Genomic DNA, 22,276 nt, shown 5'->3' with positions numbered 1-22,276 from the left:
GAGCTTCACTGTTAGGTTAACAGAGACTTTGTTTCACTCACACAGTGAGCCCCATAAATCCCATCACCCTTACATTGACCCAGGTTATCTATTGCTCCTAAATTCTGTCCTTTGACCCCTATTCACTTGCCTCTGTCTAGTAGCACTCCGCCTTAGGGGATAGACTCCCTTGTGGAGGTGTTTTGTTACCAAAAGGGGACTATACTTTAGGGTAGGAGTATGTTCGCCTCCAAGGCCACCAAGAGTCTGCATCTCATCCTGTTCCTCATCTACGGACATGACCGCAGAAATGGCACATACCACTGTCAATAGGTGGTGGCCATGACAGTACATTATCCCATGCAAGGGATTCGGAGATCCAAAGCTTGTGCTTTGTCAATGTTATGTCTAAGGCTTTGTAACCAGCAAACAAATAAATGACTCCAACTGTGTTTATACTTCAGGTATATGGGGGCCCAACTACCAGTGCTGAAAGCTCCAAACAGCAGATCTGCAAGCCTCCCGTAGGCGAACTCAGCCATTTCCTCCTTATTTAGTGCCATCATTTTTACAATGAGGTGAAGATTTGGAAAGAGGACAATTCACTGAACAGTAGGAACTCTTACAGCAAGTCTTAAATCACTTTGTGCCTCCAGTGGAGGGAAATACTTCGAGGAAGGAATCAGCCCACTTTTACATTCAAGCAGCTTTATTTCTGTATGTAGGTGGGCCTTCCTACGCCCATTGGCCAAATGACCAGATTTGTTCATTCTTTTTCCTCTTCGTCTAAAATTGTCTTTATTGAATTTTTATGATTTTATCCATCTCAACGACAATTCAACTTGCCACATCCAAAAATTGTCCAACCCCCCATTCCCTTCCCCCTTACTCTTACCCCCTTCCCCCCCTACCCCTTTTGTGGTGCACAAACATCTGTGGGCCACTCTAGACTACTAACAAGAGTCTTACATTCATCCAGTAGGTCCATTAGGATAGCATAATACTTCCATCCCTATATCAGGCCCATACACCCACAGAGTACAGAGTACTGTTGCATCCCCACTACTCTGCAACCACAACTCCTAGATTCACATGGTGGCTCAACCTAACCATTCATATTCTACATGGAACGATATTGGGGTGAAAAAAGTGCAGACCAATTTACAGTGTTGTAATATTCTCCATATCAAATAAATCTCCTGCTTTGGACACCCAATCTCTTCCATTCGGCATGGACTTGTGTTTCCACTTTATTGTCGAGCTCATTCTAGCAGCCAATAGCAAAACAATTTGCCTTGTGTGGAAGGGGATCCAGGTATCTGGTCTTTTTCCAATCTGAAAAGAACTGGCATTGGGTCCAGTTCTCTATGCACCCCTTCCTAATCGAGTCCAGGACTTCCTTCCAATAACACTGGGTTTCGCAACATGCCCACCACAGATGTTATTAGGAGGCTCTTTCACCCACAATTTCTTCAACAATAGGGGCTCAACGCAGGGAACATCTTGGAGAGTTTAAGCGGGTCAAACTGCCATCTGTGGAATACTGGTTTTCTGTGGAGCTTGCATTGGTAAGCAAGTGATGCCTTATGTACCCTCACACAGAGATTTTCCCACAGCCTATTTCCAACCCTAGGTCATTTTGCCATTTACTTCTGAGTCGTACAGTACCCTTCATTTTTGCCAGTTGTATAAATACTCAAAATCTGCCCTCTACAGCCGTTACACTTGACTAATATTAATTCTGTTAGTGTGAGTTCTCTCCGCAGGGGCGTCATCCACCTCTCAGCATTCGTCACCTCTTTTAGTTGGAGGTATAACAACTTAGCCTGCATATATTAAGATTCTCTTCCGATTGTAGCATCATAATGAACACACCCTTTATGTCAGAGCTGCCCAGCCCTTTAAAGCCCAGTATCAAACCACGTGTGAAACCTGAGCAGTTCCTGGAATCATCACTAAAAGGCAGAGCCCATACATGACTTAGCGTAGAGGATCACGTAATGACATAACGCATATTTTTCCGTTGTTGCCAAACAACACTCATAACATTTTTTCCTAAGGAATCTTAATTTCTTAACCAGATAGGCTACCGCCAGGGACCTTAACTCCTGTCTCATCTGTCTCAATGTCGCTAAGCCTTCCCACATTTCCACCTCTCCTTCGTTCACCAGGTTCTCTAGCACACTTTTGTCTTCCCTCTGGGCCTTTTCTACTACACCTCTCTCCCTTTTTTTCCTCGCCCCTTTCTCTATGTGTAAACCTCTCTAGGTCGCCTTTGCCGCCTCCCTGACTGTGCATGAGCTTATTTCCGCTGTGTCATTTGTTATAAACTAATCACCTATCTCCCCCTCCCGAAACCTGGTCTTTCCAGAGTGTATCATTGCACTGCCATATATAGTACTCCTTATGCAAGCCCACTATATCTACCTCCATAGGCACCGGGTCATAATCTGTCCATCCCACCTGACTTATCAAACAGTTAAAGTCTCGCCCTTCTGCCCCCTTATCAAACAAGAAATAATCAATCCTAACGTATGTATCATGTAGGACGAGTAGACATTGAAACCCCTAACCATTGGGTTCCTCAGCTTTCAGACGACAGCCAACCCCCTGCTCCTTCAGGCCATTGCTCCCATGCAAAGAGTGGGTCAGTCCCCTTTTCCTCACAAACCCAGTCCTGATCAGGATCAGCCCACATGTTGAAATCTCTTCAGTACAATAAGGCCCACTGCTGCACCAATTATGAGCTCCAGTGAATGTCAGCAAAACGCAGTTTGGACAGTATAATGTAGCCACTGTGACCTTGCTGTCTCCCATCGTCCCCTGTACGAGGAGAACACGACCTTCCATGGCCTGAGTATTTTAGCCACCTTGAATGTAAGAGTCTTATGGAAGTCAATCCCCACTCCTCCTTTCTTAACTGGACCAGAAGATCAAAAAGTCTGACCCACTTGGGCTCTGAAGAGCTTACGTTTGTCGCACATTTTCAGCCTAGTGTTTTTGAAGTAGCAGAATGTCAAGTCTAGTATTATTTTTTTTTTTACTTTCTTGCCCCTAAGGAACTATCCTTCCAGAGTATCAATTGCATAATCCAACTCCATGCTGTCACATCCCAGATCTTATGTCCCAATCGCTCCTTGCACCCATTTACTGACCCATTCCTCATAAGTATACCCAAGCTGTCCCATACCATGTTCCAGCATCACACTCCCCACACCCCCATAAATCCCTCAGAAAAAACAACAAATCATAGAACAAAAACCTGCATAGCATTAGACACCCATTTATAAATGGGCCACTAGGATCAACGCCCACCTCCCTGCAACCTACACAAAATCAACCATAATGAAATTGAAGCACAGGCCATTAACGAACATAGCACCACCTGACGTCACAATGCCAACAAACCACTGATAGGAACCAGGAATGAGACGCGGACACAGAAGACTTATGTTTGTGGATAAAAACCTTTCTTAAAAAAATAATGGGACTTGGGAAAAGGCCTCACTGGGCCTCATTACAAGTTCAGCAGTAGCCTTGCCGGTAAAACCGACAGGCTGCCGCCGAACTTGCAATTTTTTCCGGCCTATGGCAATGGGGACATACGGGGATGTACAGGTCCATTACAACATTGGCGGACCCTGTATGCCCCCATTGCCAGGGGCCGGAATCCATTCAGAATGATGCCGGTGCATCTGACATGCTGTGCTCGCGGGTGCCGTTTTGCCCGCCAGGTCCAACCTGGTGGGCAGAAAGGCACCCGTGAGCACAACTTGTAGGTTGGTGGTGCGGGAACTACGGTAATGGCAAGCTTACCGGTACCGTAGTTTCCAGACCAGCAAACTTGTAATGAGGCCCACTGTCTCTAATCTAAGAGGTATTTCCCTACATCAAGCAAAAACAAAGGGGTTGTCCATTGTCAAGATGCATAAAGTAAAAATGTACTGTGTCCAAAATCCTATCCTAGCCCTATCACACTAAAAATAATTATAAGTTGCTAATGATAATGTCTTTGGCTTGAAAAAGTGCAAATATGTTCAACAAAAGGTGTAAATCCAACAGAAATCTCAAAAGGATAGTGTTCACAGTTCCAGGGGATGGCTCCCTTCCCCAGATTTTTTTCTTCACTAAAGCGAAAGTTTCAAAAAGAATAACCAAGTTCCTGTAGCCCAAGTGCATAATTCCCTCCTCTTGGTGTTGCAATTCACTCCCGGGGAAATAGCTCCCTTTCTCAGGTTCTATCCTCATGCAATGCAGTTCAAAATCCATAAGGGTATGAATCTTCCTTTGGATTCCCTTTTAAAAATGCCACAACTTCGATGAGGTCCCAGATGCACAAAACACCTGATACTCCCTGACCAGGTCTTTTGTGCAGTTTCTTTCAAGAAGGGGTATTGCTTTTCCTTTCTGTTTTGCTTCAATGCTCTAGCTTGCCTGGTATACACTCCTGCCAGGACATTCAATTTCAACGTTATAAGTCCCAGACTACGCCGTTCACCTGTTGTACTCTCCTGCCAGGACTTTCAACAGAACCATCAACAGCTTCGGGACCAAAGGGGTATTTAGCTTCCCCAAGTTCTCCTTTTCCTTTCAAGTACTTGTATTTTCCCTTTTCCCCCCAGTACTGGGACTATGAAGTATAGCCATGTTGCAAGCCATAGGAATCTGCCTCCCACTTCTGCTTAGGATTCCCTTCTCCCACTGCCACCCGGTGCCCCAGCCTTCTACTATGGGCTCACCGGTGCTTGAACGGCTTCCATATCTTCTCCAACCCCAGTTTGGGTCCTCCTTTGCACCTGCTCTCTCTCTTTGGTTCAGAAGGCTCAGCTCTGTGGTAGATGGATTTCTGCATGTCTCCCCGGTTTCCCTCGCTTGGCACAAAGCTTCCTCTGCTTCGCGTCCCTTGTCAGCGTCTCTGGTGCCTGTGGGAGTGCACCGCCAACACAGATGTTGCCTTTCCTGCTCTCTGTTCCGCTCCTCAGCTTTGTTCACTTCCTCCTTTTTCTCCACAGGTCTCTTGTGTCTCTGTGTTTGCCTGTCCACCTGACAGCTTGGCTTACCCGGCGTCGTAGGCTAGCCGGTCGGATCTCCCTGTGTTGCTTAGCGGTTCAATCTTTGAACTCCTGCACAGAGAAAGGGAGTTGCTCAGAGTCATTCTGATTGCCCTCTTCCTCGTGTCAGTGTTTGTCATTAGATATATTGAAGGATTTTGTCAAGAGGCTTTATGGATTGATGAGGGGGGTTATTACAATATTCCATCAAAGCATGTGGAGGAGATATCCCTAATTCCCAAAAAGGATATTGTCTTAACTGATAATGCCTCACTCACCTCCCCTCCCCTCCTGAGGGTCACCATGTCATTCTCCCTCAAATAGCCACCCCAAGGGTCAGGATCAGGTAGCGGCCGCCATTCCCTGTTCGCATGGGGAGGGGCTACCTCAGGGAAAGGAGTGAGGACATCTTCAGATTCGTCACACCACCTATATGTGAACGCCACCCCGCCCCCCCCCCCCCCGGCCATTACTCCTACCACTGCATTGTCTAAGGCAGAGTGTTGCACCTCTCACTTCTTGGGTGAAGGTGTTCCCAGTCTAAGAAATGTCCTGCCCCCTGGTACTCATCATCGCCACCATTCCCTTCACTGTCCTGCAAAGCCGAAAGATGTTGAAGCGCCGTTGCTGCCTCCTCCCCTGAGGTGAGCCTAAAGTCCTCACTTCAGAACTCAACCAAATGCAAAGGGTAATGCCCAATGATACCTGATATCCCCGCCCCCCTAGCCAACAAGCATAGCGTAAGTGGATGACAATCTCTCCTCCTGTCGAGTGTGAGGCCGGACAAGTCTTGATATATTCTTAGAGAGTCACCTTCATATGAGATGTCCTTCTGCAGTTTTGCCTTCCTCATCACCTCAGTAATGGAATCTCACAATTGACCTCAGGCCCCTATTTCGCCCAGCTCCAACCCTGCTGGCTCTGTCAATTGATACTTCCTTCCCAAGGAATTCACTATAGCCTTTACTTCCCTCTCCACATCTGCAGGTGTCTCCCCCGTAGACTCCTTCAGGCCAAGTACCCCCAGGTTGTTCCACTCTTCTCGGCTCCCATGGGATCCACCCGATCACCTGTATTCCCCATTGCACAGCTTTGCTGCTAGCACTCTGACTCCACCATATACAGTAGGGACACATGGTCATCACTGCCTCCTTCACAGGCCCACATGCATCAGACCAGGCCCTCCATGCAGCACTCTCATGTTCAACTTCACTGTGCTCAATCACAAGGGATGGCAGCGAGTTCAGCTTCGCTCCAGGCCTGCCCTCTACTTACCAACTTCTGGTCTGCTTCAACCAGGCCTCTGAGTCTTCACACACCTTCCCTGCATCTCTGCACTTCACAGCGGCACTTGCCAGTGTCTCTGTCTCTTCCGCTGCTCACTCCTGCTCAATCGATTTACAGCACCAGCCACTGGGGTGAGGGTCCCCCAAAACAATCAACTCTGGTCTACCAACTGCTCCTTGAACTCCTGAGCGGGTCCGCACAGCACCCAAGGACCCCGGCAGCTCCGTTTTCGTGGCCCACCACTCTTCATCGCTGCTCCTCTTCATCAGCTCCATTCTGTGGTATTGAAACAGCCGTGAGAGTCCCCCCTTTGACTCCGGCCTGTTTCAAGTCGCTGCAGGCCCAAGATACACCAGGGCAGTCTGTTAGACTCCTTGCCACTCCTTCTCTTCACGCAAGGGTCTTGTGCTCAATTCAGTAGGCAGCCTCCAATGCGGTCCTACTCAGCGCCCAGACACAAAGGCGGCTGTTAGGCAGAAACCTGTGCAGTTCCCTTAGGGACCACTGCAAAAGATTTAGGACTACAGGTGGTTGGCAGTAAACCCAATTGGTAGCAGTCTGTACCACCCAGATTTACCTGGTAGCTGTGGCTGAGCAGTCATACTTCTCTCAAGATGAGTTAGGCAGTATATCGAGTATACACAATAGGTACAGAGACACAGTAGCACAAGCAAACACTGACCAGAGCTTTGGTGTAAAAGTATATAATTATTTATTTAAAGACACACTTGTAAATTACACCAGCACAAAAAGAGGTAAGTAAATTCAACACACAGTCACAATCATATGTATACAACCCTGATTACTTATTAGACAAGTCTTAGTGAGAAACGCCACTTATTTTCAGACAGAGGTGAGCGCTTAACATAAGATGGCACTCTAATAAGTTATTAAAAAGGGAGGGAAAAAGGCAGAGTTATGAAAGCACACAAATTTCAATACTTTTCAAAGAACCACAGTGAGGCAGGTTAGGCAAAGTCTACTGGAGAGCAAGGAAGTTCAAATGTCAGGCCCACTCTTAGAGAGAGCAAGCGAAATGTGTCCAGGATCACACAGTGGGGTTATGCCAAAAGAGTCTTTGTAAATAGTTTGCAAAAAGATTGAGATCAAGTCAGGAAAAGTTAGTTAACAGGTCCCAGGCTAACCCAGGTTAGAAAGTCGAGGATTTACTGTCACCCCGAACGATCTGTCGCAAGGGAAGCCAGGCGTGACAGTACCTGAAAGATGTGAAGAACGCTCCAGCGGGGGCAGTTGTTCCTGGCAGCGGGTGCAAGTCGGTGTTTCGTCCAGAGGAAGAGGAGGTCTCGACATGGAGGAAAGCTGAAGGTCGTTGCGCTGCCAGGGAAGAAACCAGCCGCAGAGTTTCCCGGTTACAAGGTACCACCCTTTTCTTTGCGGTAGTGGTAAACCGTGGTATTCTGGTTGCCGGGATGCTTGGCACAGGCAAGGCGGCCACAAGATGGTCCAGGAAGGCGAAAAGACGGGCAAACTAGTTATCCCCACCAGTCAAAGGAAGAAGACTCTCCGGGCTGGAGATCTCCTCTGTCGTCGGGAAAAGTGGTGAGATGGTTCAGCAGAGCTCCACCGGTGGTGTCGTTGTTGCAGGTCGGCTCGGCTTCTCCCTCCTCGGATTCTTTAGGTCCTGTGGAGACTTCTGAAGTTCCAGTCCCCAAAGCCCTGCTTTTATGCAGAAAACCCCCATTCATTCAGCCTAGCTGTCACTCAAACATGCTAAGTGGTGAGCTGGGCGGCTCACCACTTGGGCCAATCACACAAGAGTTCGACTTGAGTTGCCGAGGCAACTCAGTCAAGGGTGCCTAAACCCCCTCCCACACCCCCTGTGGTACCCAGACAGAGTGGCACCACTTTTGGAGGCGTATGTGGAGAAGCCCACCAAAAAGTGGAACAAAGGGCTCGACTTGGGTTGGAGTCACAGAAGCGAACACAAACGCCATTTTGGAACCGAGTTTTGGCAAAAAATACCAGCCAGTGAATTTATATTAATTTAATAAACCGGCGGTATGTTCGAGGCTATTTTAAAAAGTGGCAGCCTCGAACAATGGGAAAATCCCATAGGGATATATTCGCGGTCGAATATAAAAAGTAGTATCCACTGCCACCAGCCAAAACTCGGTCAGGGGGGACTGGACAGTGCCCCCTCGAACAACAGACCCCGGGGCAATCGAATTGCCCCGACCAGTACGTCCACAATATGATGGTTTGTACTGGTTCTGTTCACAATTTGAGACTAGTAAAGCCAATCGTGTCTTTACATGCCCTGAGAGACAGTAGTCAGTCCCAGGGTAGGGAGTCTATGTTTGGGGGTCGCTACGACACCCCTGGGTTACGGCACAGAGGGTGCTGTGTAACCCATATACCAAAAACACATGAAGCCCTATGGGGTAAAGGACCCCATAGCCCATAAAACACATACCAAGTCAAAGGAACACCTCAAATCATGTCTAAGAGTGGGAGGAAAAAGAGTCTCACTCTTAGCAGGAGAAAAAAATAAACCCCAAAAATCTAGCAAAGCTGCTGGGGAACTCACTAGGTTTGGGAAATTAGCCTTTACAGAGAATTCTCCCTAACAAAGGCCACGCTCCATCCTCCAGCATCCAGCCAGTTTCACCATCTCAACCACACCAACATTGATGGGGGGGGAACTGTGTACCTTTCCCCTTGCAAAACACTGCCATCATCCTGGGTAGTCTGCCGCCATAAATCTCTGTTAAAGGCAGGGTGATGTGGGAACTGACTTTCACATGGCCACCTTAGGCCACGCCCCCTTAGCAGTCTCTCCATCCTTAATCATTTTTCAAGAGAAAATACTCAGTCACTGCTGATGCCGTGCCTTTCGATCTTTGCCCTAGTTTTTTGCCAGTTCTCTTCATTTTTTTGACTTTCCTTTTAATCTTTTTGTCTGTATTTAACGGGTGTTCACAGTTCTGCAGTCTTCAATGGGGAGTTAGGAGGTCTACATTCCCACCATCACTCATTGAAGGAATGCTGAAATGATGAGCAATGTTTGTTTGTGGGCGGTGTCGATCACTTTCATTTGGGCAGCATGGTTTCTGCTCACATATGAAATTGCACTATTGTCACATTTCGCACAAGGATTCAACACAAGACTGTAAATCCTGCACAACCTTTATTAAGTTAGCTGGACCATAAGGAGAAGGATACATAAATAGTTGCATTTGATTCATGTGGACTTTGGCAATGTGTCATATTCTACTGCTTATGAGGACAGGCTTTGTCGCTGCACCTAGTCACTTAAGGTGGGAACTTTTTCACACTAGAAGGACCTGTGGGTGGGCTATGTATCATTCCAAGATCCACAAAGAGGGTGGGTATCTATTGCACTTAGATTGTATGTGAGATTAAGTGCTGCTCCAGGCACCTAGTTGATATCCACAGATAAACAATGTTGAATGTATAGCTAACCCATTTATTCCTCTTGCACCTCGCAGCTTCGGATCTTAGACAAAGGCACGGCCTCACTCCCACACACATCTGCTTTCACATACAACTCAAACAATTTTCCACAACACCCCTCCCATAAGAATGCAGCTACCATTCACGACAACAAATGTGAACTGTAGCTACACACATAACTGCCTATCATCTCGCACACACCTTCCTCCTTAGCTCCTAGTATAACTCCTTCCACCCATCCACATGCTATTCAGATATGGGTGACTACCTGGGTCTTGGCCATCCTCTCACAACTTTAATGGCCCAAATACACACAAACACAATAGCACCTCCCAATTTCCCATACTTTAGTCCCTCCAAGGGCGTTCAGCCAACAGCACTTTGGGACCATAATTATGGTGAAAGGTGCTATATAAATGATAAAGATGAATGAATAAATAAACTGCCTCCACCTAGCATAAATGTGTTAGTTAATAGGATAACATTATTATTTGTGTACATGTTGTGAAGGAATCATGAAGGAGACAGACACAAGAGAATGTTTGGGATATAAAACTGTATAACTAAATGAAAAGGGTAGGGAAAAGGCCTAACTTGCCCTCTTCTAGAAGGAATTTCCATACATAACTAAAACTAAGGCCAGGCTAAGTCAGGAAGTCCAAAGCCATGTTCTATTTGTGTCAAAACCTATTCTTGCCCTCACATACTAAATGGGACCAAATGGTGTGAGGGTTATGTCTCAAAAATAGCAAGTGTTCAATAATTGTTCCAATGGCTGCAACAGTTCTCACTTTAGGAGGGTACCCTCTTCCCCACGTTCTCAGGCACTTCAAAAAGGACACGCAGGGGGTGCGTCCCAGCCCCTCTTGTGTTGCACATTTCTCAAATGGTCAACCTAACATAAGGTTCATCCACTTAGAAGCTGGTATATTTCCTTGCCCAACTTCACAAGAGTTCATCAAGTGGTAAACGTAACAAAACAGTTGTTCTTCCACACTAGTGAAAGCCTGGTACACACTTCTGGCAGGCCCCCCCGCCCTGCAGTGCAGATTTAATTCCACAACAACATCCTGTAATCATTCTTCACTTGTAACCTGACAATTCTCCCTACCAGGGTTTCATAGTTTAACAGTTCACTTCTGCTAACTGGGGTTTGGTGGCTCTCCCGATGCACTCCTCCACCAGAAAGCTGTCCCAGTGATTAAACTTTCACTGCTTAATGCCTTTCTCAGATTTTGATTGCCGGCTATCGCTATACTTTCACATATCACATTCACTGATTCTCCTAACTTTTGGTAATGCTTGTTTTCAGGACTTCACAAAGTCTATTTGCTGGCTTAAGCAATGCTGATTTCCACATTCCCACAGCCATTTTAGGGAGTATATTACTGTATTCACTGTTATTGTTAATTCAATCTGCATTAATTTCTTCCATCAACTTGAAGTGTTTTAACTTCTTACATTCGTTTAACTTTGTGTCGGTATTGAAAACTTTAGCAAATATCTTTCTGGGCATGTAGGCCCATTCACTGTGCCCGTACACCCTGTTCCATCGGGTGGACTTATCAGTCGTTTCGACAGCGTCTGAGGAAGTCTCTGGACCGATGCGGTCCTTTCTGCATGTAGCGCTTCATCCCGCTTCTCTCGGTTGATCCCTGTGGCCTCGCTGCCAAGCCTGGTCTGCTTCTGAAGGACCGCATCTCACTGCATGGGTCCGCTGGGCCTCGCTATGGCAGCTCTCAGCAGGATTCCACGTGTCACCAGCTTCACTTCTCACTGCGTGTCCTCTGCAACCAGCTTGGTTCCTCTAGCATCTCGCCTGCCGCCGCACACCTTGCATGGGATTTGAACTTCCCTTGCAGGCAACATCATCTTTTCTGTTTGTGGGGGCTTTAAACCTCCCGCCAAGTAGAATGGCCTACCAAACACTAAACTACTCACTGGCGACAACAGAGCCTGACATGTGGTTTGCCCACCGCTTCCAAGTGTCAGCACCAAAGTGGTGTGTTGTCTTCTTCCTCATCCCAGTACCAAAGTTGTATGTATATAAAACAAGGAAGGGAATGACGATAACCCATAAAGGCTTTGGGAATTGACGGAAACATCATGAAAGGGAAAAAGGGGGATACCATGTCTCATCCTCGAGAACCTCACTTCCTCTCCCCAAATCACCTACCCCCAGGTAGTCCTCCCTCACAGATCCACCAGCTTTGTCCTTTCCATGTGTCGTGGCCAAGATAAGGCTCCCTCGGCCAGCCTCGGTTTGCAGCAAATAAGGAGATCAGACAGCTGGGTGGTAAATGAAACTTCATGTATTTATATCGTAAATACACAGCATACAGAGTTATCAGCATGGAAGTGTTCAGGCAGCCGACACAAGAAGCTCTCTCCTGCGCACCGCCCTACTGCAGGACTATATAGCATATCATAGGCAAACAGTAATCTGTTTCTGTGCTATCACAATGGGCGTGTTACTTGGCAAAACATTACAGACAGTTGGTAAGAACTGTCAACATCGACCTTGTGACGCAGTTCTGCTGGGACATCTCGTTGTATTATGAATAAGCAGCATTCTGGAATAATCTTTGCTCGATAGAAACGTATTGCAGGTAGGAGAGAAAACTTGCAGTATTGCTTAATTATTTTCTGCAGTTGTGCCGTCAATTGGGTACATTTTTGTAATATCTCTGCCCATAAAAGACAGGCTCTTGGTGTAGCATACAGAGTATAGCCCAAATAAATGACCTCCTCGATCACTGGTATACGTTTGCCCCCCACTGTCCAGCAATACTTGCCTCCTCTACCACCTTTCTTTCCAAAAATCACGACTTTCGATTTTTCTGGATTTACCTTTAGATCGTTATCTTTCATATATTGATCCAAAGCATTTAACAGCCGTTGAAGGCCCACTGGTATCTCGTCCAGGAAGACGATATCATCCGCGTACATGAGCAACTTTATTGAATTTGTGCCAATCTTGGCACTACCCAATGCCGCGATCTCGACCTCCTGTCTGAAATCAGCTACATAGAAATTAAAAAAGAAGGGAGCAATCATACACCCCTGTCTCACCCCCCTATTCATTGGGATGTGTGTTGATAAAAACCCATCTAAGTTTAATTTTACTTGCACCGTATTTCCTTCGTGCAGGGAAACTAATATATCAATGAGTGGGGCCGGAGCGCCCCTAGTTTGGACCATACTCTATCCCGATTCACCAAATCGAAAGCGCTTGATAGATCAATGAATGCGCCATATAGTCGTGAAGTTTTCCCCCCTTCCTTGATGTTACAGAGGGTGGAAAGTACTATGCCATTGAGGATGTAGAATGTCCCTTCCGAAAACCTCTCTGCTATTTCAGAAGGATATTATTTGGCTCGGCCCAACATTCCAAATCTCTCAACAATAGGCTGGCAAACAACTTGCTTTCCACATCGAGGAGGGTAATTGGTCTATAGTTTAGAGGGTCCCTTTGGTCCCCCTTTTTGAATATTGGAACAATTCCCGATTTCCAAGATGACGGGATCTTTTTATGCCTTAATATCCCATGAAACAATGTATTCAAGAGACTGGCCCACCTTTTCGGGTTTCCCCTCTAGGACTTGGTGAGTTAGGCCACTAGGGCCTGCTGCCCTTGAAGCCGAAGATTTCATTATTAGGGCATAAATGTCCTCTTCCGTTGTGTCCAAAGTCCACTGGCCACCAGAAGTGGAGAAAATTGGCTCCCCTTTCGACTTGGCATATTTCTTCGAGAGGAAATTTACCCACTCTAGTTCAGTGACCATGTTTGACAAAGCACCGGCTTGGTCAATAGATTGCTGATTAATCAAGGACCAGAAATTTCATGAGTTCTTATTTAGAACCGCCTGGAGCATAGTTTCCCCATCAACCTGGGCACGAGACATTCGTTGCTGTTTCGACCATTGTTTATATTTACTTTTGATGGACTTTATTTTCACCTCTGATAGATTTAACAAACTCCTACCTTTTGATAGCACTTATCGACCACCGCATCTCACGTTTCTTCTCCCAAGTCTGTTTGTCAAATGTATGTTTATGGGCTTTTCTCGTTTGGCCTACCACAAATCGGGGAGCCTCGACTGACCACAGAAAGTCATGAAAAGCATAAGGATTGCAAATATCTTTCAATTCTCTGTCACTTAACTCATAGTTTTATACTTATCCAGGGCTTTATTCAATTTCTCTCTTTCCCTTTTGTATTTAAATAAGCAATTTTATTTGATTATTTACAACTATGCACTCCACCTGCCTCTTTATGTTCTTTACATAATGCCATTTAACTGACATTTCTAGTCGTTTGTGATCACTTGTACCTCTTTCTCTTACCCCAATGTTTTCACATTGATCAAACATGCTTGGTGACATTGACATATAATCCAAAATACATTATGATGATCCCCAGGACCATGTGCTAGCCGGGGGAATGTCCCCTTCTAAGGATCCATTCCCCATTTTCAAGTCCCATTCTTTGAAAAAAGATCCCCAAACATTCCCATTTGAGGAAATGACCTTATGTTTGGGTGCTCCTCTCCCTTTACCAATTTCCACACATTGTGAATTTAAATCCCCTGCCACCAAAACATATGCATCGGGATAGGTCAATTTTATTTCAGTCAGCACGCTAGACAAGGCATCCAAAAAAAGCATTCACAGAAACCCCTTCTGATATCTCCCATACATGGGGCTAATGCTAAACTTGTAAAGAATAAGCGGAAGGGAAGGTCTGATGTGTCCTCTGCCCTGGGAGGGGTGTGGGCCTGTCCGTGATGTCGTGTAGAGCAGGTCCAGGGAGTCTGAGGGAGGTGGCATGGAGGGTCTGAGGCCTAACTGTATGGGAGAGCCTAATAGCATTGCATAACGTAGTATTGCATATTTGATGTTCACGGTCTAGTTTCGTTGTTTTTTTCCCTTCTCTTTTTGGTTTGTTGTGAGTGTTTGTTAAAATCAATAAACATTGTTTTTAAAAAAAAACAGTATTGTATTGCATAACATAGCATAGCAATCCTGCATATCATAGTATAAGATAGCAATCCTGCATAACATGGCATGGCAATCCTGCCACATCAACCCCCCCCCCCCCCCAATTTGGTCGTCCCTGAACAGGGTTTATACCACAGGGAGCCTGATTGGGGTATAATCTTAACTAAAGATACTCAGTTATATGGTTGACATAAGGATAGGGGGGAGATGCACAGGGATTGCTACTGAAATTATGTTTTTCCTAGAGACAGAGATTGTGGACCAACACGTTCCTATTTCAAAAGTTCAGCCCAATCAGTGTTGCACATTTGAAATGTCCATAATTTGAAACTTTTCTATTTCAAGTGGCAGCAATCTGGCCTCAGTTGCCCAGTAACACACATGTCTAGCACAGCATGACATAAGGCAGCGAATAAGAAAATGGAAGAGCCCTGGGGACTCAAAAGTGTTTGAAAGTGGTGAAAGAGATCAGAGTATAACATATTGGTGTAGCTGGGGTAGAAGAATCCACAGGAAAAGGAATGGGTCATCGTGGGACAAGAAGAGTCATTGATAAGGAGGTCCTAACACCATTGAGCAAGATTGAATGGGACGGGGATGAATGGAATCCCCCCACTGGCATAGAAGTGTGTGTGAGCCTATCTAGACTTCAGAGGCATTTATTAGGTCAGCATAGCCTCAAGAGAAATTGAGAAAGGTGTTTGTGTCTGGGTGTAAGATGGTGGATGTAGCGTGAGGCAGAATCAATATCTTGGTAATGAACAGCAACATGGTGCAAATACTTCACATTTAATAAGGTAGTAACAAAACTATTCCTAGCTTTAGCAGTCCAACCCTACACAGATTGGGGCCGTATGCCCAAATGTTCCCAAGAGTGTCAGTCGTTCCAGGAATGGGTAGACAGGAGGGACGCTGATGCAAAGGTTCAGGATCCCTGCCCGGATGATGACAGATACATAGAGCTGGAAGAAACCAGCTGTGGTGCTCGGCCCACCTAGCTGGCCTCCAAAAACCCATTTGGCTGGATCACTTATGCACCTATTCTCCAGGTGTGCAGCGTTACTGTGGCTGCTTGGTGACAAAAACCTTTGACAGGGATGAGCAACCCGCAGGACACAAGGGCAGTCAACCTTGGGGAGTAATGGGCCACCCGCAGGACACAAGGGTAGCAAACCTTTGCGACTGATGGGTCACCTGCCAGAGACAAGTGTAGCAAAACTTTTGAGAGCGATGGGTCACCTGCTGAAGGTGAGATTGTGGCCGCACTCCTCAATTGTACCTTCGGACAGGTAGCGGAACTTCATCATCGAGGAGTGCTGGTGGTGGAGTCACTAATGTTTTAGATGCCGGGAACCCAGTGGAATGGTGAAGAGGGGTCTCTTGCTCCTGTACCCCTGCAGATTGAAGGTGTGCTGTGTCTTTGGTGATGTTGGACGACAGGTTGTCTTTGTCCTGGACTTCTTGCTGTTTATCTTGCTGCTTATCGTAGTGGAATGGAGGTGCTGCTTTCACACACTGGCTGGTGTGGATTGCGGCGTGGTTTCTCAGGAGCATTCAAGTGAGGATGCAGGGACTATTTTCGCTGGAAGTGAGAACTGAAAACGAGCATTAGTCTTTTGCAATATGACAACACGATCATCATTCAGTTTTAAGTCACAGAACTCAGGGGAAGGTGGTGAAGTAACTGGCATTCGCATGGGCCTTCCCATGAGGATATTGTGGGTGGGGGGGAGAGACCACGTCAGAGTTTATGGAACTGGAAGGGCAGGAAGGAAAGAGATGCTAGCCTGTCCTCAAATCATAGGAGAAACATTGGCTCATCAACAGGAGCCTGAGGGCGATGGAGGGTGCTGTCAGAAAGTTGAGTATGGGCCCTGCACTTCCTAATGGCCTACTGAGTATGTGGCAGAATTGCAATAAGCAGTGCTTCAACATAGGGTGCATTGAAAATGGGATTACCTTATGTAGTTAGGAAACCTCTTGGTTTCCAGAGGGTCCTGGAGTCCTCTTTTTCTTCTTCTTCTTCTTTCTTTCTTCCCTCTTGTGTTGTGTTTTGTGTTGTTTTGTGTATACCTATCAGTTTGAAAATTATGTTTTACAGGATATAGCTATTTTTGTGGACTGAACGATGTACGATGCTTAAGACGTTCTGCAAATTTGGTTGTGACAGATTCATGTGAGACATTGTTTACTTTGTGTGACGTTATTACTGTTTATTGCAAATTTAATTTTAAAAAAAGCATACCGTGAATCAATGGATATAGTAGATGTGCTCTGTGTGGCGATTGTGCACGCCTGTGTTAGGGCAATGTTGTCAGCTTTTGTCAGGAGAAAGGCTGCAGCGGCAGCTACCGCTCTGAGACTTTTGGGAAAGGCAGAGGCTGCAGGGCTAACTGTGAACTAAAATAGGCTACATGGCATTGTAGGTCCAAGTGTGTCTGCGTGAGTATGTCTATGGTATACCCCTCTTTCTCATCACAGAACCATTTAAATGATTTCGGGTCCTCTCGGAGGGCGCGAGCAATGGAGAGGTGCAATCTTGCACTTGGCGAAGGCTGTGGAAGCGTCAGGAGACCCTGTGATTCGGAGTTGGCCAGGAAGACCTGAAAGGAAGGTAATGCTAACAGTAGGTAATCCCATTTATTGGATCATAGTGGACCCCCGGGAAGGTGACATCCTGGTGGCCTTCCTGCAGAATCTGCGAGAAGAGAGATGGTGCATTAATAAAGTCCATTAGAAGGGACCTGTACGTGAGGTGACGTCATTTGTAAGTCGATGCATAGAGGTACTAATAGTCCTGGTGGATAGGGACAGAGAATAAGGCAGAGGCAAGATGCAAGTGAAACGTTTGGCATTAGATCATGGAAATCGTAGTACAAAAAATATGGAAAGCCGCAGGCCTCATGTGGAGGACAGCAGCCAGAGGATGTGTTGGAGGCGAAGTGATTTTGAAAAAAAAACAAAGGGAGTGGAGAGCTGTGGGAAATGCGCAGTGAACTAAAGGGGGAGATCCTGAAAGAAAAAGTGAACAGCAACCGAACACCTACCAGGGCTTGCTAAACACACTTACCCACTTTTAGGAGGGCGTGTAACATTTACAGCATGCTGGTCCTTGATGGTGAGTGTTCTCTGAGCATGATTGTTTTCACTTTTCTAAGTGCCCACTAGATGCCAGCAGACAGTGGACTGACATTCAGAAGACAATTCAGTACAATGCCAATTGCTAAATCAGATTAGGTACGCCAGAATCATTGTTTGGGAAGTAACTTGTGTGTGGTGCGTCCTGCCCTGAGCTGAGATCAGTGCCTGTGAAGCACTGGATCAAAGCCAGCTGAGTTCTATTGACCTTTTTGTCTTGTGACTGTTTTCATCGGAGGGAGCGGAGCAGAGAGGATGGTAGGTGTCACATATTTAGGGGGTCACGGCATGTCTGTGCACTGACCTTGGGTAATGATGCTTTTGAAGTTGATACAACTATTTTTTTGCTAGTTCTGACTCTGCAAAAGCAGGACTGTTTTGGGAGGGTGAAATGGTCTAGAACCTCATATGTATTTTAATAAACACCTTCCGTTATCCGATTCTTTCACAGACAACTGGACAAGCAGGCCTCCTAAGTGGAAGCTTCTCTCTTTAAGAGCATACATACACATGCTGCAGTTACTTCTTTCACACAATACAGGTATAGCCAGTGTCAGCAAATAAACTTTATCTTACACTGTTAGTACAGTACAAGCATCTGCATGTTTAAGTCCCCTTTCATGCAGTGCTGGATAGTCATGCCAACATCAGCATCGGCTCAATGAGGCAGTCTGCAGGCCATTTCATAGCAAATCGCATGTCCCCAGCCACCAGAAATATTGCCACTTTGAAAAGATGGGCGCATTTTTATGTGCAAAACCAGTTTGTCTACCTTGTAGATGTTTGTCATTGCCATTTCCCAATTTTGTGTGGCTCTCTCAGTTGACTATCTCTAGTTCAGCACTATTTATTCCTTCCTGTACCCCCTGTTTCCAGTCTGGCACCTGCTCCACCGTCTATTCCTGCATTACCAGTGTAGAACTGTCCATATCTCTGTCCTTGCTCAGACGCAAGCTGTCCTGGCTCACTATATCCTCTCTCCCTTTTGTCCCAGTTATGCTCTTCCCTTGTTCCTTTTCCCTCTCTAGTGCCACTTATGCTGTTCCCTTGTTCTCTCCCACTTGCCCTAGTCGTAGTTATTCTTCCCTAGTTCTTGCTCTCTCACTTTCTCTAGCCCTAGTTACGATCTTCCCTTGTTCTCTCTCTTTTGTCCATGTTACCCTCTTCACTTGTGTTCCATCACTCGTTCCAGGTACGTTCTTCCCTTGTGTTCTCTATCTCTGACCATTCCTAGTCTACACCGGTCATCTGGCTCTTTGCATTTACACTAGTCTACATCTTTCTATGTGTGAATGCTCAGTCTGTCATCCACCTGCATTTTCAATCTTTTACTTCTCTTTCTCTCTAACCGGTTTACTCAGGCTCTCTTCACTTCCCCTTTGCAACTTCTTTCTCTTTCCCTTCTTAACCTCACCCCCATATATGTATCCTTTCTCCGATGCCATGCCCTTTCACCCTCTGTCATGATCTGTCCATGCTCCCTGTCTCCACTTTCCTTCTCCATCCACTTTCCTTTTGTTCACATCAACTCTTTTCACTAATTCTCCTTCAGTACCTACCTCCCTGATCTCATTTCCCTCACTCCACTGTTCTTGTCCTCAGTGTCCACCTCTCCTCTGCCTCACCTCAATGTTCACTGCACAAAGATGGCTCTATGCACTTATAGATATAGATTGGCAGCTTTGCTCATTAGCAGCCCTTGCAAGCAGGTGGCCTTGCACATTATCTGCCTCGATAAATTCATAGTGCTGCCCAGTACCAGACCCTGTAGGCATTGTGGCACATTGAGAGCCCCTGTAAACTTGCAGCTTCAAGGTTAGCTGCTGCTGCAGCAGGACTGGGACAAAACAACCCCCTGCAAGCAGGCAGCTGAGGATATTAACCTTTTTTTTTTAAACAATTTTTATTAATTTTAAACAACCAACAGAAACCAAACTTGCAGCATATACAAAAACGTTTCAATTATACATTTCTTCAATCGCGTGCGCTGCTTCCCGTATCCCACCCCCCGTTACGAGCCTATTTTTCTACTAATGTTCTATTCTGCATCTTGTATTGGGGTATTTAGTTCCGAGGGTTCTGGTAGGTCTTGCACTGACCCAAATAGTTCCGCTATCAGCTGTTTCCAGGCCATCAAGGTCTCAGCCTCCCCCCCCCCCCAACACTACTAGCCTCTTGCCATACCATGGTTTCTGCTTCCGCCCACTCTTGTAGGTCTTTCCACCATACTTCCAAACGTGGTTTGTGACATGTCTTCCATCCCATAGCTATTCTCCTTTTTGCAAGCGCATATGCCAGATCTTTCAATTTGCCTACGTGCCCAAATTTACGTGGCCTGGGGAAGCCCCCCAACAGACATGCCCATACTGTATCTACCACAATCTTGATACCCTTCTCCGCGAACTTATGTTCAACCTCTCCCCAGAAGCTCTCAATAATCGGGCATGACCAAAACATATGCACCATGCCCGCATTCTCCTCATTACATTTAGGGCATGCCTGTCGTCCTGCATTTTTGAACTTGGCTATCCTTTGGGGTGTCAGGTATGCCCTATGCGTAACATACAGTTGCATCTGTTTGAGTCTAGCATTCCTCGACACCTTCTTGTGTTCCCCTTGCGCACGTTCCCACATCCCATCTTCCATCGGGGCTCCCACCTCGTTTTCCCAATCCAGTCTCAGCTGCGTCACCTACTTTCCCACTTTAGTCATCAACATCTCATATATCCTAGATGTCTCATGGCCCCCCTCCGCTATATCATATATTACATCTATAATAGCGTCTGGTTCTCCTTCCAGTACTAGTTCAGGCCACATTCTCTTGATCTTCCGCACCAATCTATGATACGTGATATATTGGCCACTGTGTAGCCCAGTTCCCACCCCAAGCTCCTCAAAGTCTGTTATGATCCCATCCTGCCAAATATCCCCCACCGTAACTATCCCCACCGGCTCCCAGTGGTTCCTAATCAGCTTCCTTAACTGCTCTTCCCCGCCTGTCAGCGCAACCAGTGGCACCTGTGGGGAGCACGGGTATGGGTTCTCCATTAACTGACAAGCCCTGTGCCACATCTTCCACCCCAGTACCATCATCTCAGGGCACCCTCCCATTACTGCTGGGGGCAACCACATAACCTCCTTCAGATAAAACGGGCCGCAGTCCCGCCCGAACAACCTGGTTTCAGTGGTTACCTCTTCCGAGAGCCATTTAGCCACATATTGCAGCTGACTTGCAACTTAATAAACTTCATAATTTGGCAATTTTATACCCCCCTTCTCATGAAAATTCTGCAGCTTCCAGAGGACTAATCTATTCCGTGTGCCGTGCCACAGGAAGTCCCTGCACATGCTGTCCAGTTGGTTGAAGAACTTCTTTTGTATAAAATATGGAATATTCCCAAAATAATAATAAACCACCATCTTTAGCATCACACCACGTCCCATCATTGCCAAAGGCAGCCTTACCCAAAACCGCATGCAATTCTCAATTTTCTTGATGGCTACCTCTGTGTTACACTTGTGCTCTTCTTCAACCGTGTGGTATATGTCTATGCCAAGGTAGCGGAATGTGCTGGCCGCCCATGGCACTTGCAACACCGGTAATTGCTCCGGGGGAATCCCCTTGTACGCCCCCAATGGGAACATGCTAGACTTCTCAGGGTTCACCGCTATACCAGACATGTCCGCATACCTTCCCATCACCTCCAAAATATATTGGAGGTTTTCCTCTGGATGTCGCAAGTACAGTAATATGTCATCTGCGTATAGGGATATCAGATGTTGTTCCCCTCCCGCAGGGATGCCTATCGTGTCATATTGTTGCCTTAAATAGATCGCTAGGGGTTGCAAGGCCAGTATATAAAGCATGGGGGACCATGGGCAGCCCCGTCTGGTTCCTCTTCGAAGCTTCCATCTCTCCGATATCACCCACCCCGTTTTTACTCTGGGCAGCGGTTTGCTATATAACATTTTAGCCCACTGCAAATATTCCGGACCTATCCCATAGCCAGCCAGGGATGCCAACAACCATGGCCATCTGACAGAGTCGAAGGCCTTTATTGCATCCAGCGAGACAATCGCCAATTCGTCCTCGCTTTCATTACCGTATTCAATGACTCTATGGAGTCTTCTGAGATTGTTAGATATATTCCTATTGGGGACATAACCCATCTGATCCGGATGTATCAATTTGCCTATGACCCTACGCAAACTGTTTGCCAGAACGGCAGTTAGAATTTTACTGTCTTGATTTAACATCGACAGGGTTCTATAAGAACTGCAGCTATGCCCAGGTTTGTTAGGTTTAGGAAGCAGTATTATAATCGCGTCTCTGAGTGACTCTGGCAATCTGCCTAGCTCATACGCGTCATTCAGCAAATCTAGCA

The 22,276-nt window shown here is 46.3% G+C and overlaps 1 protein-coding gene across 5 annotated transcripts in view; it reads right to left on the bottom strand.

The window, feature by feature from the left end:
- SCRN3 (secernin 3) overlaps nt 1-22,276 on the bottom strand; it is a 933,307-nt gene that overhangs the window by 85,238 nt on the left and 825,793 nt on the right. The window lies entirely within an intron of this gene.

This window comes from Ambystoma mexicanum, chromosome 9 (assembly GCF_040938575.1).
Source record: "Ambystoma mexicanum isolate Mex_15411 chromosome 9, UKY_AmexF1_1, whole genome shotgun sequence".
Classification (NCBI taxonomy): domain Eukaryota; kingdom Metazoa; phylum Chordata; class Amphibia; order Caudata; family Ambystomatidae; genus Ambystoma; species Ambystoma mexicanum.
This window is presented reverse-complemented; position numbering and strand designations above follow the sequence as displayed.